At 47.8% G+C, this 18344-nt stretch overlaps 1 protein-coding gene across 1 annotated transcript in view; it reads right to left on the bottom strand.

Annotated features, from left to right (window-relative positions):
* The window catches only part of PLTP (phospholipid transfer protein), a 28443-nt gene extending 18003 nt beyond the window's left edge, over positions 1–10440 (bottom strand). Inside the window, exon 1 of the mRNA XM_012467307.3 lies at positions 10246–10440. The gene's annotated coding sequence lies outside the window, so the exon portion shown is untranslated. The remainder of the gene's footprint in view (positions 1–10245) is intronic.
* Positions 10441–18344: the final 7904 nt, after the last annotated feature.

Genomic DNA, 18344 nt, shown 5'->3' on the forward strand with positions numbered 1-18344 from the left:
TACAGGCGTGTGCCACCATGCCCGGCTAATTTTTGTATTTTTAGTGGAAATGAGTTTTCGCCATTTGGCCAGGCTGGTCTTGAACTCCTGGCCTCAAATGATCCACCAGCCTCAGCCTCTCAAAGTGCTAGGATTACAGGCATGAGCCACCATGCCCAGCCTATTTATTTTTTTAGAGACAGAGTCTTGCTCTGTTGCCCAGGCTGGAGTGCAGTGCTATGGTCATGGCTCACTGCATTCTTGACCTTCCAGGCTCGAATGATCTTCCCACCTCAGTCTCCCCACTAGCTGGAACCACAAGTATTGTGCCACCATGCCTGGGGTTTTGTTTTGTTTTGTTTTGAGACAGGGTCTCACTCTATTGCCCAGGCTGGAGTGCAGTGGTGCAATCACAGCTCACTGAAGCCTCGACCTCTTGGGCTCAAGCGATCTTCCCACCTCAGCCTCCTGAGTAACTGTGACTACAGGCATGTGGTACCACATCCAGCTAAGTTTTGTATTTTTTGTAGAGACAAGGTCTCACCATGTTGCCCAGGCTGTTCTTAAACTCCTGAACTCAAGTGAACTTCTTGTCTTGGGCTCCCAAAATGCTGAGATTACAGGAGTAAGCCATACTCCCAGCCATCCCCAGTTTGAAACTGTTCCTGGGAACCCACCCAGTCCCTGGCAAACCTTACAGCTGGTCATCCAAATTCTAGGTAATTTATTTAACCTTAATGACCTATCAAATTGGCACTATTATGAACCCTCTTTAGCGGGAACCAGAGGTTGAAGCAATTCTGTGGCTGCTATTAGGGAATCCATATACTGTTCATGGAAGAGTGGAAATGGTTGTTTTTTTTTTTTTTTTTTTTGAGACGGAGTCTTGCTTGTTGCCCAGACTTGAGTGCCATGGCACAATCTTGGCTCACTGCAACCTCTGCCTCTCAGGTTCCGGCAATTCTCCTGCCTCAGCCTCCCGAGTAGCTGGGACTACAGGTATGCGACACCACACCCAGCTAAGTTTTGTATTTTCTAGTAGAGACGGGTTTCACTATATTGGCCAAACTGGTCTCAAACTCATGACTTCATGATCTGTCCACCTCAGCCTCCCAAAGTGCTGGGATTACAGGTGTGAGCCACTGCGCCCAGCCTGGAAGGTGGTTTTTATAGCATGGTAGTTATGTGTTTAGACTCTTGTGTCTGACAGACAAGAGTTTTACATCCCAGGTTGTCAGTTCTTAGGTGTATGACCTTGACCCTTTGCTTAAGCGCTCAGAGCTTCAATTTCCTCATCCTAAAATGGAAACAATTTAAGGTTACTGCAAGAACAAATGGGCATGGTACATGGCACACCATTAGTACCAAATAAATGCTAGCTATCAGGCCAGGCGCGGTAGCTCATGCCTGTAATCCCAACACTTTGGGAAGCCGAGGTGGGTGGATCACCTAAGGTTGGGAGTTTGAGACCAGCCTGACCAACATGAAGAAACCCTATTTCTACTAAAAGTACAAAATTAGCCGGGCGTGGTGGCACATGCCTGTAATCCCAACTACTTGGGAGGTTGAGGCAGGATAATTGCTTGAACCCAGGAGGTAGAGGTTGCAGTGAGCCAAGATCTCACCATTGCACTGTAGCCTGGGCAGCAAGAGCAAAACTCTGTCTCAAAAAAAAAAAAAAACAAAAAAACAAAAACCTAGCTATCATACTTAAGGGCACATACCACAAGCAAACAAAGCAGAAAAGGTGTAGAAGGAGAACAGAGAAAGTATTAAGAGTATCCAGAGGAGGAAGTATCTGTGTTCCTTTTAACTCCAGTAACCTTGCTAGAGCCTGGGTCAAGCAGAAAACTTGGTGGATGTTAGTTTGTTTTTTTGGTTTTTTTTGAGGCGGAGTCTCACTCTCACCCAGGCTGGAGTGCAGTGGCATGATCTCAGCTCACTGCAAACTCCACTTCCCAAGTTCAAGTGATTCTCTTGCCTCAGCCTCCCGAGTAGCTGGGACTAGAGGCTCCTGCCACCATGCTCAGCTAATGTTTGTATTTTTGGAGACACGGTTTCTCCATGTTGTCCAGGTTGGTCTCGAACTCCTGACCTCAGGTGATCCGCCTGCCTTGGCCTCCCAAAGTGCTGGGATTACAGGTGTGAGCTGTTGAGAAGTGTTACATTGTTGAGAAATGCTAAGTGTATGATTGCTGAGAAATGCTGAGTGAATGATAGAATATATTGTTTGCTAGGAAGAACTATAGCAAGGAAAACCTAGCCCCCCTCCCCACGCCAAGTAGAAAACTATTTGGGGTATTCTAAAGTTGACAGGACAATATATAAATATCATACACCAGTTAAAACAATTCTTTAAGCGCGGGACATCTGACCCTGCCCCCGTGGCTCTCTCGTGGAGAATATTTTTTAGTTTGTCTGTAATCAGTGGTAAGTGAGCACCAGCTGCCTACTTGGTAAATTTTTGTGTTTTGAGAAAATATCGAACACCTGTTTGTTAATAATCATCACCTGTTCAGAGAGAATAAATGTGTGGGTCAGAGCCTGCTTGAGGCCTTCAGCTTGGAATGCTGTCAGCCCTTTGAGGCTCTCAGCTCGTAAGGCTGCTGGTCCCTTGGATAATCCCACTTGGTTGTTCTATCTGGGGGGGGTGTCTGCCTCTCAATTCCTTCAGTGCCGCCTGGTCTCTACGGCCGAGCTGGTCTCGGTAGTGAGCCACTGCACCTGGTCATTTTTTTTTTTTTGAGATGGAGTTTTGCTTGTGTTGCCCCGGCTGGAGTACAATGCACGATCTTGGCTCACCACAACTTCCACCTCCTGGGTTCAAGCTATTCACCTGCCTCAGCCTCCTGAGTAGCTGGGATCACAGGTGTGCACCACCATGCCCAGCTAGTTTTGTATTTTTAGGAGACAGGATTTCACCATGTTGCCCGGGCTGGTCTCAAACTCCTGGTCTCAGGTGATCTGACTGCCTTGGCCTCCCAAAGTGCTAGGATTACAGGCGTGAGCCACCACACCTGGCCTTTTTCTTTTTTAACAAAATTATTATTTATTTAAGACAGGGTCTCACTGTGTGCCCAGGCTGATCTCCGATTCCTGGGATCAAGCGATCCTCCTACCTCAGCCTTGCAAGTAGTTGGGACTACAGGTAAGCACCACCATGCCTGGCAGCTTTCTCTCTTTTTCATTTTTTTCCTCTTTTTTTGAGACAGGGTCTCATTCTGTTGCCCAGACTGCAGTGTAGTGATGTAGTTATAGCTTACTGCAGCCTCAACCTCCCCAGGCCCAGGTGATCCTCTCACCTCAGCCTCCTGAGTAGCTGAGACAACAGGTATGTGCCACCATGCCCAGCCAATTTTTGTAGTTTTCGTAGAGATGAGGTTTCACCATGTTGCCCAGGCTGGCCTTAAACTCCTGAGCTCAAGAGATCTGGCTGCCTCAGCCTCTCAAAGTGCTGGTGTTACACCGCATCTGGCCTTTCCTCTCGTTTTCTTCATTTTCTTTTTCTTTTGTTTCTGTTTTTGTTTTTGAGACAAAGTCTCACTCTGTTGCCCAGGCTGAAGTGCAATGGCAGGATCTCGGCTCACTGCAACCTCCGCCTCCTGGGTTCCAAGCGGTTCTTCTGCCTCAGCCTCCCGAGTAGCTGGGATAACAGGCACCTGCTACCATGCTTGGCTACTTTTGTATTTTTAGTAGAGACTGGGTTTCACCATGTTGGCCAGGGTGGTCTCGAACTCCTGACCTCAGGTGATCTGCCTGCTTCAGTCTCCCAGAGTTCTGGGATTACAGGTGTGAGCCACTATGTCCAGCCTTCCTCTCGTTTTCTTAGCCGAAATATTTCTCGCTATGTTGCCCATGCTGGTCTTAATCTCTTGGCCTCGAAAGATACTCCCGTCTTGGCTTCCCAAAATACTTGTATTATAGGCGAGAGCCACTGCTCCTGGCCTCACTCTTCCTGGCTTTGAAGAGTGAAGGAGAGGCTTCCCAGCACTCAAAGGAATGGGAAAGAAATGCTTTTCTAGCTCCAGTTGTGTACCCAGATGAATGCGGGCTTCATCTTTGTATCATTTTTATCTCTTGCACGGTCTTGTCCCAAGCAATTCACTGGCCAGTGGCCTAACCCCTCTGGGTCTCAGTTTCCTCATCTGTAAAATGAGGATAATCCAAGTACCTCCCTCTCAGGATTGCTTGTGAGGATTAAATGAGTTAATGCATTGAAAGGGTTTAATAAGTACTTGGCATTTTCTAAGGGCTCAAAAAATGTCAGCTACGATCATTAGCGTTATCAGCCATCAGTGGCTTTTCATTGCACTGGAACAGACTCCTGCCTGCATACTCTGACTCCCCGGCGTATGATAGGGCCTCCTTTCTCTGTCTCACCTTTAGCCTCTCTTGTCCTTTGCATTCGCCTCTGGCCACACTGGATTTTCTGTTCCTTGAATACGCAAGTTCTTCTTGCTCAGGGCTTTTGCATTTGCTGTTCCCTCTACCTAGAAGCTTTTCCACCTGATGTTCCTTGTCATTTTGTCTCAGTTTATTTTATTATTTATTTATTGAGCTCGCTCTTCGTCTCAATAAAGTTGCCCAGGCTGGAGTGCAGTGGTGTGATCTTGGCTCACTGCAACCTTCACCTCCCAGGTTCAAGGGATTCTCCTGCCTCAGCCTCCTGATTAGCTGGGATTACAGGCATGCACCACCACAGCCAGCTAATTTTCTATTTTTAGTAGAGATGGGGTTTCACATGTTGGCCAGGCTGGTTTCGAACTCCTGAACACAAGTGATCTGTCCACCTCGGCCTCCCAAAGCACTGGGATTACAGGGTGGACTACAGGTGTGAACCACTGCACCCAGTGTTTTGTCTTAGTTTAAATGGTGCTTTTTCAGAGAGGCCTTCCCTTCCTGCCTATCTAGCAGTTGCTCTCAATCATATCAGCCTGTTTTTTTTTTTTTTTTATAGGTCTTAATACTATTGAATATTTTCTTTCTTATTTGTTGTCTGTCCCCATGAGAGCTGGAATTTTGTTCAGCCCTGTGTCCAAGAACCATGCCTGGCACACAGTAGGTATTGAATAAATATTTACTGAGTGAATGAACTAGTTTGGAACCCTTGAATGTCCCTGGGCAGCAGGCGATCCCTGTGCCATCCCAGATCCTTTGTCACCTCCTGCACCACGTTAGCCTCCGTTCAACTGACCCTAAACACGGCCCTGACCGGCCAGACATGGTGGTTCATACCTGTAATCCCAGCACTTTGGGAGGCCGAGGCAGGTGGATCACCTGAGGTCAAGAGTTTGAGACCAGCCTGACCAACATGGTGAAACACCATCTCTACTAAAAATACAAAATTAGCCAGGTTTGGAAACGCAGCCTATAATCCCAGCTACTTGGGAGGCTGAGGCAGGAGAATCACTTGAACCCAGGAGGCAGAGTTTGCAGTGAGCCAAGATCATGCCATTGCACTCCAGCTTGGGCAACAAGAGCGGAAACTCCATCTCTAAATAAATAAATAAATACAGCCCTGACCTGCGCTGGGGGAGAAGGTATAGTTATCGGCCTTGAATCCAGGGCCTCGCCCACCCTTTATTACATGGATTTCCCCTTTCCTCTAAAACATATGGTGCACACAACCCTCACACTTAAGAGTGATGTCGGCAGGTGTGCAGCGTGGGATGGGCTCTGGCAGCCTCATCAATTCCTCATCGCTGGGCTTGAGGCATGGAGAGATCCAAATCCCCAAATCCCTTCCTACTTTCACTCCTGGTTTTGTTGTTGTCTTTTAAGGCAAAGTCTTGCTCTGCCTCCTAAGCTGGAGTGCAGAGGCACAATCTTGGCTCATTGCAATCTTGACCTCCTGGACTCAAGTGATCCTCCTACCTCAGCCTCCTGAGTAGCAGGGACTACAGGCACGCACCATCACAGCCGACTAATGTTTGTAATTTTTTTGTAGAGATGAGGTCTCACTATGTTACTCAGGCTGGTCTCCCTCTCTTGGCCTCAAGGAATCCTCCCACTTCGCCCTCTGAAAGTGTTGGGATTCCTGGTATGAGCCACTGTGACCCTGGCTTTGAAGAGTGAAGGAGAGGCTTCCCAGCACTCAGAGGGACAGGAAAGAAAGAAATGACTTTCCAGCTTCAGTTGTGTACCCAGCACAGCAACACTGGTAAAAAGCCAGGATAGCAAAGTGCTTTGGATCCACAGAGGCTTGGTTCAAATCCTGCTTCTGCCTTTTTCTAGAACAAATGTCAGCAAGCTGTTCCTGTAAAGGCTAATGAGTACATATTTTAGGCTTTTCACGCCCTGTGGTCTCTATTGCAGCTGCTCAGTCCTACTCTTTAGTATAAAGCAGCCATAAACACTATCAGTCTGGGAGCTGCAGTTAGCACACTGGCCGTAGTTCACCAACCCCTGTTCCAGAGGAAATGAAAAATTCCTTTCTCGTCTGGGCATGGTGGCTCATGCCTGTAATTACAGCACTTTGGGAAGCTGAGGCAGGAGGATTGCTTAAGCCCAGGAGGTTGGGGGTATAGTGAGCTATGATTGTGCCACTGTACTCCAGCCTGGGTGACAGAGCAGGATCCTGTCTCTTAAAAAAAAGGAAAAAAGAACACTTGGCCAGGCACGGTGGTTCATGCCTGTAATCCCAGCACTTTGGGAGGCTGAGGTGGGTGGATCACCTGAGGTCAGGAGTTCAAGACTAGCCTGGCCAACATGGTGAAACCCTGTCTCTGCTAAAAAAAAATACAAAAAATTAGCCAGGCATGGTGGTGGGCACCTGTAATCCCAGCTACTTGGGAGGCTGAGACAGGAGAATCACTTGAACTCAGGAGGCGGAGGTTACAGTGAGCCGAGATCGCACCATTGCACTCCAGCCTGGACAACAAGAGTGAAATTCTCTCTCAAAACACAAAAAAACAAACCCACACTTTTTGAAACTCAGTTTCCACATCTGTAAAATAGGATGATCTAGTGCCCGCCTACTTCCTAGGTGGCAGTGAGGATTTAAAATAATAAAGTATACAAAGTGCTGAACCTAGGACTCGGCGGGGGTGGGGCACGGGGGTTCTCACTTTGTTGCCCAGGCGGGTCTAGAATTCCTGGGCTCGAGTGATCCTCTCACCTTGGTCTCTCAAAGTTCTGGGATTACAGGCATGAGGCATGAGCCACTGTGCCTGGCCTGATTATTAGTATTAATAGTTGCTTAACAGGCTGGGCACAGTGGCTCACGCCTGTAATCCCAGTACTTTGGGAGGCTGAGGCAGGCGGATCACAAGGTCAAGAGATTGAGACCATCCTGGCCAACATGGTGAAACCCCATCTCTACTAAAAATACAAGAATTAGCCGGGCGTGGTGGTGCGTGCCTGTAATCCCAGCTACTCAGGAGACTGAGGCAGGAGAATCCCTTGAACCCGGGAGGCAGAGGTTGCAGTGAGCCGAGATTGGGCCACTGCACTCCAGGCTAGGCAACAGAGCGAGACTCCATCTCAAAAAAAAAAAAAAAAAAAAGTTGCTTAACAAACAGAAAGGTTTTTGTTTTTTTTTTCGATAGGGTCTTACTCTGTTACTCAGGCTGGAAGGCAGTGGCATGATCATGGCTCACTGAAGCCTCATCCTCCCTGGGTTCAGGTAATTTTCCTTCCATCTCAGCCTCCCAAGTAGCTGGAACTATAGGGATGTGCCACCATGCCCAGCTAACTTTTAAAAAAATTTTGTAGAGATAGGATCTCACTATGTAGATGACTGATCTCAAACTCCTTCCCTCAAGTGATCTGCCAGCCTTGGCCTCCCTAAGTGTTGGGATTACACCCATGAGCCACCACACTTGGCCAGAAAGCGCTTCCAAATATTAACTCACTTACACTTCATAACATCCTACAAGATAGGTAGCATCACCCCCAGTTTACAGATAAGGAAATTGAGGCTCAGCAGTTATTAGCTAAGTCAGTCTGGCCTCAGAGCCCATGCTTTTTTAACCAGGCCTCTCTCTCTTTTTCATTATCCCATTTAACCCTCACAGCAATTCTTTGAGACAGCTATTACTGCCCCCGTTTTGCAGATTTGGAAACTGAGGTTCAGTACAAGGAAGTAACTGGTCCAAGTAAGTAAACATGGGCTCCACTGATCACGGGAGGCCAAGCTGGATCGCTGCCCAACATGTCAACATGCGCTGACCTGGCTCCCTCCTCCCTCGCTGGGTCTCCAGCTGTGTTTTCTTTGGATCTCTGCATGGCTTGGAGAAGCTGCATCAGCCCGTCTCCTCCCCTGCCCACTCCCCACCCCCAACGCCCACCCAAGCTACCTCTCAGGAAGTGACCCCCTTCTTCTCACTCTGCCTTAGCTCATGGGCACTGCAGCTCCTGTGCCTGTGTTGGTCAGCATGGGCATGCCTGGGGACATGTGACGGGGGACCCAGTTGGAATGAGAGGGGGAGTATCTGAGGAGGACAGATCTCAGGCCAGGAAGACCCTGATTACATCTCTCTAAACAGGCGAAAGGATCATCTGTTTCCAGAATGCAGCTGGATGTTTAAAGGAATCTGAAGGACTGGGGCTTGCTGAGTTGAGTCAGGGCAAAACTGTGGAGTGGCTTTTTGTGATTTCTAAAGCTGGGAGACCTGTTGTTTTCTTCTTTCTTTTCCATTTCCTCCTTGAAGACCAGTTCCCTTTCTGTGTGAAGAACAGGCCACCTGGTGTCTGAAGTCACTTCCAGATTTGAAACTCAAGGATTCTAAGGTTCCTTACAAGGTGGTGCTTTCCCAAGGTCCTAGATCCTGGGTCATTGCATTCCCACACCTGGTGCCTCTCCATTGGGGCTTGGATGCAACTTTGGGCAGCTCGCTCTTTCTCTCTGGCTTCCCTTTTCTTCATATCCCTCCCTCCTTCCCAGTTCCTAAGCCTCTGTCAGCTTAGGCTGACTGACTCATGGGGCCCTCTTTCTGTGGTCCTCTAAGCCTCATAACTGTCTGTGCTTTCATTGTACTCCACATGGGCTTTCCAGCCTCTGCCTGTTTTGAGAAAGAGATGGAGGATCCACAACAGTGCTGTCTAGATGTTTGAATTTCATAAGCCAGTCATAACACTTCAAAGTAAGTAAAGGGAGGGGGCCCCAAAGGTAGGGATTTTTTCCTTTGATAATAAGGGATAGGCCACCATCTTCAGCCTAAGCTTGTCCCTTTTCTGCAGGGCCTGCTGAAATGTTACAAGCAGCAGCCAACATAATCCAACTTGAATTTTTCCAGGTGCCCTAATACTACCGTCTTTGGAGTCCCCACATAACCCAGGCTTTGGTCTAACAAGGACTGCCAACACATAGCCAGGAATCATGAGGATGTCACTGCCCTTTGGCCGCCTTCCTCTCCTCCACCCAGCTAGATCCATATTTTAGCTCCCCTCCAACCCTGGGAAGTACCAAATCCTGCTCCTTTTCCAAGCTTCTCCATCACAGGTCATGGCACCAGCTTTACCCAGTGATCAAGTCAAAAATATAGGAGTCATCCTTGACTTTTTTTTTTTTTTATACCCCACGTCAGCAAACACCGGTGTCTCTAACTCCAAAAGATGCCCCACCTTATGCCTGTAATCAAAGCACTTTGGGAGAATGAGGCGGGAGGATCACTTGAGCCTAGGGGTTCAAGACCAGCCTGGGCAACATAGTGAGACTTTGTTTGTACAAAAAATAATTAGCCAGGTTTGGTGACACGTACCAGTAGTCCCAACTACTTTGGAGGCTGAGGTGAGAGGATTGCTTGAGCCCAGGAGGTCAAGGCTGCAGTGAGCTGTGATTGTGCCGTTGCATTCCTGCCTGGGTGCTAGAGCAAGACTCTGCCTTAAAAAAAAAAAAAAAGATACCCCACATCTGTACAGTTCCCTCCATCAGCACCAACACTGCTCCACGCCATTTTCATTGATTACTGGGACAACCTCCCTCATTTCCCTGTAAGTCTAGTCTCTCTGCATCAATTTAAGTTATATTTTAAAAAGTGGGAATCATAGAATTTTTCTACCCTGCTCAGCATCCTCTCCATCACACTCAAAATAAAACCCAGACTCTGGCCACGCCCCCTGGAAACACTGCAGGTGATCTAGCCCCTGCCTACCTTCCTCTCCAAGCCTGTCTTCTCCCACTGTTGGGAACACACCACGCATGCCTCAGGCTTTCCGTAATTCTTTTCTCCACCAGACACATCATCCCACACACATACCCGTGCAGAATTACTCAGATCCCTACTCAAATGTCACCCCCACAGAGAGGCCCCTCTGTGTCATTACCTGTTGTTCTGTTTGTTTAATTCTTTATTGCCTGTTTCTTCCAGTAGACTGTAAGCTCCCCGGGGCGGGGACAGGAGCCTGCCACTCTTATTCATGGCCGTATGTCCAGTGCCCAGCCCCAGCACAGGGTCTGGTACACAGAAAGTGCTAAATAGATGTTTGTTGAATTCAAGAATGGGGTGTTATTATCATCCTTAGACCCTTCAAAAGGAGCAGCTTTTATGGTGCACTCTGTGGCCCTGATCTAATCCCCGGCTGAGCCTCTAAGCTCTGTGCTTCCTGCTGGTACCACCCATTTTCTTGCATTTATCTGGAATTATCTGGAGCTGGTCTGCAGCCAAGAATGTTGTACTTACCTATTCTTTCCAGAGAACTGAGAGATGCCTAAGGTCATGGGAGGTATCCCCATAGGATCTCAGTGGGCTGAGCAGAAATCGGGACTCCTTGACCTAACCCACCCTCAGGCCCCTTCTAACCTTCCAGCAGGATGGTCTACTCTGGGACCCTGCATGTGCCTTCTTGTGGGGCTGTCTTGTCTCCCACCTATGTGTTTCCTGGTGTGGGAGAGGCTGCTGGCCAGCTGGAGCTCCCTCTCAGTGCCCTGGAGGACACAACTTCAGACTTGAAGTTAGATCACCGGTTCCCAACCCTTTTGCACATTAGTAGCTTTTAAAATCAGGAGGTTTCTGTTTGGTTTTGAATACCCATGCCTGGGCTCCAGTCCCCAAGCTTCTGGTTTAATGGGTTTGGGATGGAGCCAGGGAATTGGTGGGTGTTTTTTGTAAAAAGTTCTGTAGTATGACATAATAATAATAATAATAATAATAATAATAATAAAGGCCAGGCGTGGTGGCTCACGCCTGTAATCCAAGCACTTTGGAGGCCAAGGCGGGCGGATCACCTGAGGTCGGGAGTTCAAGACCAGCCTGACCAACACAGTGAAACCCCGTCTTAAAAAAAAAAAAGACTAATACTCACAAGGGTCACAGAGAAACTAGCACCCTCATATGTTGTTGGTAGAAATGTAAAATGGTACCGCTGCTTTGGAAAATAGTTTGGCAGTTTCTTTAAAAGTTGAACACAGTCCGGGGTGGTGGCTCATGCCTGTAATCCCAGCACTTTGGGAGGCTGAGGTGGGCAAATCATCTGAGGTCAGGAGTTTGAGACCAGCCTGGCCAACGTGGTAAAAGCGCGACTCTACTAAAAATTAAAAAATTAGCTGGGTGTGGTTGCGGGCACCTGTAATCCCGGCTACTCAGAAGGCTGAGGCAGGATTGCTTGAACTCAGGAGGTGGAGGTTGCAGTGAGCCAAGATGATGTCACTGCACTCCAAACTGGGCGACAGAGCAAGACTCTGTCTCAAAAAAAAAAACAAAAACACAAATTTACCACACAGCAATTTTGCTCCAAAGAGTCTACCCAGAAAAAATAAAAATGTATGCACTTGTACGCGAATGTTGATAGTAGTGTTATTCATAATAGCCAAAAGGTGGAAGCAATCCAACTATCAATTGGTAAACAAATAGAATGTGGTGTATCTGTATAATGCAACATTATTCAGCAATAAAAAAAGAATGAACTACTGATATATGCCGCAAAATGGATGAAGCTCAAAAACATAATGCAAAGTGAAAGATGCAAGCTGTAAAAGACTACATCTTGTGTGATTCTATTTATATGAAATGTCCAGAAAAGGCAGCTCTATAGAGACAGAAAGCAGGCCAGTGGTTACTAGGGGCTGACAGTGGGAACAGGAACTGACTGCAAACAAGCCCAAGAGATCTTTTAGGGTAATGGAAATGCTCTAAAACAGAACTGTGGTGACTACTATATACATTTACTAAAAAAAATCATTGAATTGCATATTTATTAACTAATTATTATTTAGTAGAGACAAGATCTTGTCCAGATTGGTTTCTAACTCGTGGGCTCAAGCAGTCCTCCTGCCTTAGCCTCCTAAAGTGCTGAAATTATAGGTGTGAGCCATTGTGCCTGGCCAGAATTATTTATTTATTTATTTATTTATTTATTGAGATGGAGTCTCACCCAGGTTGGAGTGTGATGTCGGCTCACTGCAACCTCCACCTCCTTAGTTCAAGCGATTCTCCTGTCTCAGCCTCCCCAGCAGCTGGGATTACAGGCACCCACCACCACGCCCAGCTAATTTTTGTATATATATATATACATTTTTTTTTTTGAGAAGGAGGTTCCCTGTTGTTGCCCAGGCTGGAGTGCAATACGCAATTTCAGCTCACTGCAATCTCCACCTCCCGGGTTCAAGGGATTCTCCTGCCTCAGGATCCCGAGTAGCTGGGATTACAGGCATACACCACCATGCCCAGCTAATTTTGTATTTTTAGTAGAGATGGCATTTCACCGTGTTGGTCAGGCTGGTCTCAAACTCCTGGCCTCAGGTGATCTGCCCGCCTCAGCCTCCAAAAGTGCTGGGATTACAGGTGTGAGGCACTGCACCCGGCCTAATTTTTGTATTTTTAGTAGAGATGGGGTTTCACCATGTTGGCCAGGCTGGTCCAACTCCTGACCTTAGGTGATCGACGGTCTTGGCCTCCCAAAGTGCCGGAATTACAGGTGTGACAGAGTTATATACGTAAAACAGGTAAGTCTTGTAGTCTGTAAATTATACCTTAATAATGTTGTTAAAAAAAAAAAGATTTTCCTAGCTCAGGTTGAGATCTCTGGGTTAGATGTGTCCTGGGAACCCTGCTGGGACCCAGGCTTAGTGGGGTGTCCTATTTCTCTTCTTTCTAGGTCAGTTTTCTGTGATCTCAGACTTTTCAGGAAGCTACTAGCTGTAGCTCTTGTTTTTTTTTTTCGGAGAAGTCTGGAATTCTGCAGACTCAGCTCATATGGGAGTAAACATCCTGGCTCTTGGCCACTCTGCCTGTAGTGCAAAAAGGAGCATCACAGGGAATGGGTGGGAGAGTGGAGGGGACCACCACAGGTGGCCCCACCCCTATCCTGATATGAACAAATGCCACCTGGGATGCTGAGCACTAACCCAGAACAAAGGGCTGAATCTGGACTCCGAGGCCCTGGTAAGATCTGCACCTCTCTAGCTCCCTGGCTGTGCTCAGGTTGACCAACTCTCCAAACACATCATCCTCGCTGCTTTTTTTTTTTTTTTTTTTTTGAGAAGGAATCTCGCTCTGTTGCCCAGGCTGGAGTGCAATAGCACTATCTCAGCTCACTGCAACTCCCGCCTCCCGAGTTCAAGCGATTCTCCTGCCTCAGCCTCCGGAGTAGCTAGGATTATAGGCGCCTGCCACCATGCCCAGCTAATTTTTTTTTTATATCGCACTAGTTCATTATTTTTTTCTTCTTCTTCTTCTTTTTTTTTTTTATAATGCCCAGCTAACTTTATGTATTTTTAGTAGAGTTTCACTATGTTGACCAGGCTGGTCTTGAACTCCTGACCTCATGATCCACCTGCCCAGCCTCCCAAAGTGCTGGGATTACAAGCGTGAGCCACCGCGCCCGGCCTCATACCATCCCTTTCTATACCTCCAGGCCTTGCACAGGCTGTGCCCTCCCCTTTTCCTCACCTACCTGGAATATCTGTTCTTCCAACAAGAGTCAACTTATTGCTATCTCCTCTGAAGCCTTCTCCTTTGTGTGTCCTCCGCCCCCTGCCCCTGCCATCCCTCCAGAGCCCTTATCTCCCTGTGGCAGAGGGTTTATATGTCTGCCTCCCACACTGCTGTGTGGGCTCCCTGAAGACAGACCGTGTGTCTGTCTATCTGATTTATTGCTTATTCTCAAGACTTTAGGACAGGCCGAGGGAAGAAATGGCGGAAACAGTACACCACATCAGATGCTTCCAGGGCCAGGAAGACCAAGGGAAACGCCCCATTTCTCTCAACTATTCTTGGCCTAAATAGCTTCTCTCATCTGGTCCCAGAATGGCCCAAGAGCCACTCCCTGTGGGAACCACAGTTGGGGTGGAAGCCTCCTTTCCACAGCTTTCCTGGGGCCAGGCCCACTTCGCTTAAAAACTGCCTTTGCATAATTTAAACCTCAAGGTAGGGTCTATGGGCAGCTCAAGCCCAGCCCAGGTGGGGGCAACCGGAGTGGAATCCTGGTTGCCAGGACCTCGGGATGAAATGTGTGCTTCCCTCTTGGCAGCTTCTTGCTGTAGTGGCGGAGAACAGGGGGGTTAAGCCATGTGGACACCTGAGTTGGTTGTTTATGTTTCTGCTTTAGTGTGGAGGCTGGGCTTGGTCCTGAGTTGAGGCGGGAATTCTCAGAGACCCTGGCAGCTAGTGACCAGCCAGGAGTGGTGACATAATTTTCAGGGCTAGGGTTGGACGTGGTGGCTCATGCCTGTAATCCCAGCATTTTGGGAGGCCAAGGTAGGTGCATCACCTGAGGTCGGGTGTGTGAGACCATCCTCGACAACATGGTGAAACCCCGTCTCTACTAAAAACACAAAAATTACCCGGACCCAGTGGCACACACCTATAGTCCCAGCTACTGGGGAGGCTGACGCAAGAGAATCGCTTGAACCTCGGAGGCAGAGGTTCCAGTGAGCTGAGATTTTGCCACTGCACTCCAGCCTGGGCAACAGAGCAAGACTCCATCTCAAAAAACAATATTCAGGGCTCAGTGCAAAATGAAAATGTGGGACTTTTGTTCAAAAATTAAGATTTTTAAGATGGTGACAGCAGAACATTAAACCAAACACAGACCTTTTTATTATTTTTATTTTCATTTAATTTTTATTTTTTGAGACAGGGTCTGCAGTACAGTGGTGCAATCATGGCTCACTACAGCCTTGAATTCCTGGACTCAAGCAGTCACCCCCTGCCTCAGCCTCCCAAGTAGCTAGGACTGCAGGAGCAGCAGTATGCCTAGCTAATTTTGTGTGTGTGTTTTTTTTTTGTTTTGTTTTTTGTAGGTATGGGGCTCTGTGTTGCGCTGGGATTACAGGCATGAGCCACCATATCAGTAAGCATAAGCCTTTCTAAATCTACGCAGCCAGCCCTGGTACCAGATAGAATTGAAGCAGAAGTATTCCTTGAGGCCAGGAGTTTGAGACCAGCCTGGGCAACATAGTGAGATCTTGTCTCTACAAAAGTTTATTTAAAAAAATCAGGAGTGGTGGTGTGCTTCTGTAGTCCCAGCCATTTAGGGGGTTGAGGTGAGAGGATCACTTGAGCCAAGGAGGTCAAGGCTGCAGTGAGCCTGGGTACAAAAAGAGACTCAGGCTCAAAAACAAACAAAACAAAGAAACTAAAAACACAAAGGATCTGGGTCATGAGAGAACCTGGCATATTTAGGGAAATTATTAAGTAGTTCGTGGTAGCTGGGACTGGATCAAGAAGAGATGGTTTAAAAGTCCAGATCATGAATAAAATGAATGTGTGTAAAGTGCTTGACACTGTGCATAGTAAATGTTCTGCCGTGGTAGCTCACTATAATTCTTCTTTTGTAACCCAAATTAAGGGTTTGGGATTTTGTCCTGTAGTCAATGGGGGGACATTCAAGAGTTTTAAGCCCAGAGTGACTTGATATTTGCCATATAGCCAGATCCCTGTGGCCCCATGGTAGATTATGAACTAGAAGAAAAGCAAGGCTGGAGGATGAGAAGGCCAGTTTGGAAATTAATAGGTATGGCCAGGCATACCAGTGGCTCATGCCTGTAATCCTAGCATTTTAAGGAAGCGGAGGTGGGAGAATTGCTTGAGCCCAGAAGTTAGAGACAGCCTGGGCAACATAGTGACTATTAAAAAAAAAAAAAAAAAAAAAAAAAGGGCCATCTCTATTAAAAAAAAAAAAGGGCTGGGTGTGGTGGTCACACCTGTAATCTTACCATTTTGGGAGGCTGAGGAAGGTGGATCACCTGAGGTCAGGAGTTCAAGACCAGCCTGGCCAACATAGTGAAACTCTGTCTCTACTAAAAATACAAAAATTAGCCAGGCGTGGTGGCGCGTGCCTGTAATCCCAGCTACCCAGGAGGCTGAGGCAGAACTGCTAGAATTCAGGAGGCGCAGGCTGCAGTGAGCCAAGAGTGTGCCAGTGCACTCCAGACCATGTGACACAGCAAGACTCTGTCTCAAAAAAAAAAAAAAAAAAAGGCCACGGTGGCTCACACCTGTAAGCCCAGCACTTTGGGAAGCCAAAGGCGGGCAGATCACTTGAGGTCGGGAGTTTGAGACCAACCTGGCCAACATGGAGAAATCCTGTCTCTACTAAAAATATAAAATTAGTTGGGTGTGGTGGTGGGTGCTTGTAATCCCAGCTACTCAGGAGGCAGAGTCAGGAGAATAGCTTGAATCTGGGAGGCGGAGGTTGCATCGAGCTGAGATCATGCCACTGCACTGCAGCCTAGGTAACAGAGGCAGACTCAATAAATAAATAAATAGATAAATAAATAAGTAAAGCCAAGCACGGTGGCTCACACCTGTAATCCCAGCACTTTGGGAGGCCGAGGTGGGCAGATCACTTCAGGTCAGGAGTTCGAGACCAGCCTGGCCAACATGGAGAAACCCTGTCTCTACTAAAAATACAAAAATTAGCTGGATGTGGTGGTGGGTGCCTGTAATCCCAGCTACTCAGGAGGCTGAGGCAGGAGAATCACTTGAACCGGGGAGGTGGAGGTTGTGGGGAGGTGGAGGTTGCAGCGAGCTGAATGCTACTGCACTCCAGTCTGGATGACAGCATGAGACTCCGTCTAAAAAATTTAATAAAAATAAAAATAATTAAAAAAAAAATTGGCTGGGTGTGGTGGCTTATGCCTATAATCCCAGCACTTCTGGGGGCCAAGGTGGGCGGATCACCTGAGGTCAGGAGTTTGAGACCAGCCTGGCCAACATGGTGAAACCCCATCTCTACTAAATACAAAAAAAAATTAGCCGGGCGTAGTGGTGCATGCCTGTAGTCCCAGCTACTTGGGAGGCTGAGGCAGGAGAATCACTTGAACTTGGGAGGCGGAGGTTGCAGTGAGCCGAGATGATGCCACTGCACTCCAGCCTGGGCGACAGAGCAAGATTTCGTCTTAAGAAAGAAAAAAAGGGTAACAATCACTACATGGTTTTTACACTTTAGTGTAAGGAAGGACTAGCTGAGGACCTTGGAAAACTTGGCATTCCGTAGGTCAAGAGTGACCATGTAATTTATTGTCCAAAGCACGACTTTTTTTGAGATGGAGTCTCGCTCTGTCACCCAGGCGGAGTGCAGTGGCACGATCTCGGCTCACTGCAACTTCTGCCTCCTGGGTTCAAGCGATTCTCCTGCCTCAGCCTTCCAAGTAGCTGAGATTACAGATGCGCACCACCAGGCCCGGCTAATTTTTTGTATTTTTAGTAGAGACGGGGTTTCGCCGTGTTGGCCAGGCTGATCTTGAATTTCTGACCTCAGGTGATCCACTCACCTCAGCCTTCCAAACTGCTGGGATTATTGGGGTGAGCCACAACGCCTGGCCCCAAAGGAAGGCACTTCTGAGAAAAGAAGCAATATTAGTAATTATGCCAGGGCAGCAGGCATAAATCAAGACTGGCCCCTGCCCTTCCAAATCTGAGACAGAGCCCAGGAGTACGGTTTTCCTTCAAGCCTCTTATCCGAACTGGAAGCTGTGCCGGTTCGGATAAGAGGGCAGGAACTGCTGTACCTCTAAGCTGGCTTATTTCTGGAAGGCTCAGATCTACTTGGAGCAATGTTGACACGCCTGTGAAATGATCACGGCTAACACTGATTCAGCACTTAGGAAGCGCCAGGTATTGTGCTGAGGACTTTATATGCATTACCTGAGTTAATTATCACCAAACCTTTATGAGGTAGGTGGATTTATTATTTTCCACCGAGGAAACTAAAATTTAAATTGGTTAATTCCTTCAAGGTGGAGGAGTTGGGGATTAAAATCAGATGAGGATCTGAACCCTCGTTCTCAATTACTCGTATCAGTGCCTTCGTTTGTCTTGAGCCTCCCCCGGCCCGCCCCGACGCTGCATGCAGCCGGGACCAGACGCCTAAGAGGCTGCCCAGCCGGGGCACCTGCAGCCTCTGGCTCCACACAAGCGCCGGTCTGACAGCAGGTGGCAAGCTTGTCCTCTTCTCAAACTAGCACTGGAAGGGCGGCTTAC

The sequence above is a fragment of the Aotus nancymaae genome, unplaced genomic scaffold, assembly GCF_030222135.1.
Source record: "Aotus nancymaae isolate 86718 unplaced genomic scaffold, 86718_ANA_hifiasm-v0.15.2.pri h1tg000029l, whole genome shotgun sequence".
NCBI classification, from domain to species: domain Eukaryota; kingdom Metazoa; phylum Chordata; class Mammalia; order Primates; family Aotidae; genus Aotus; species Aotus nancymaae.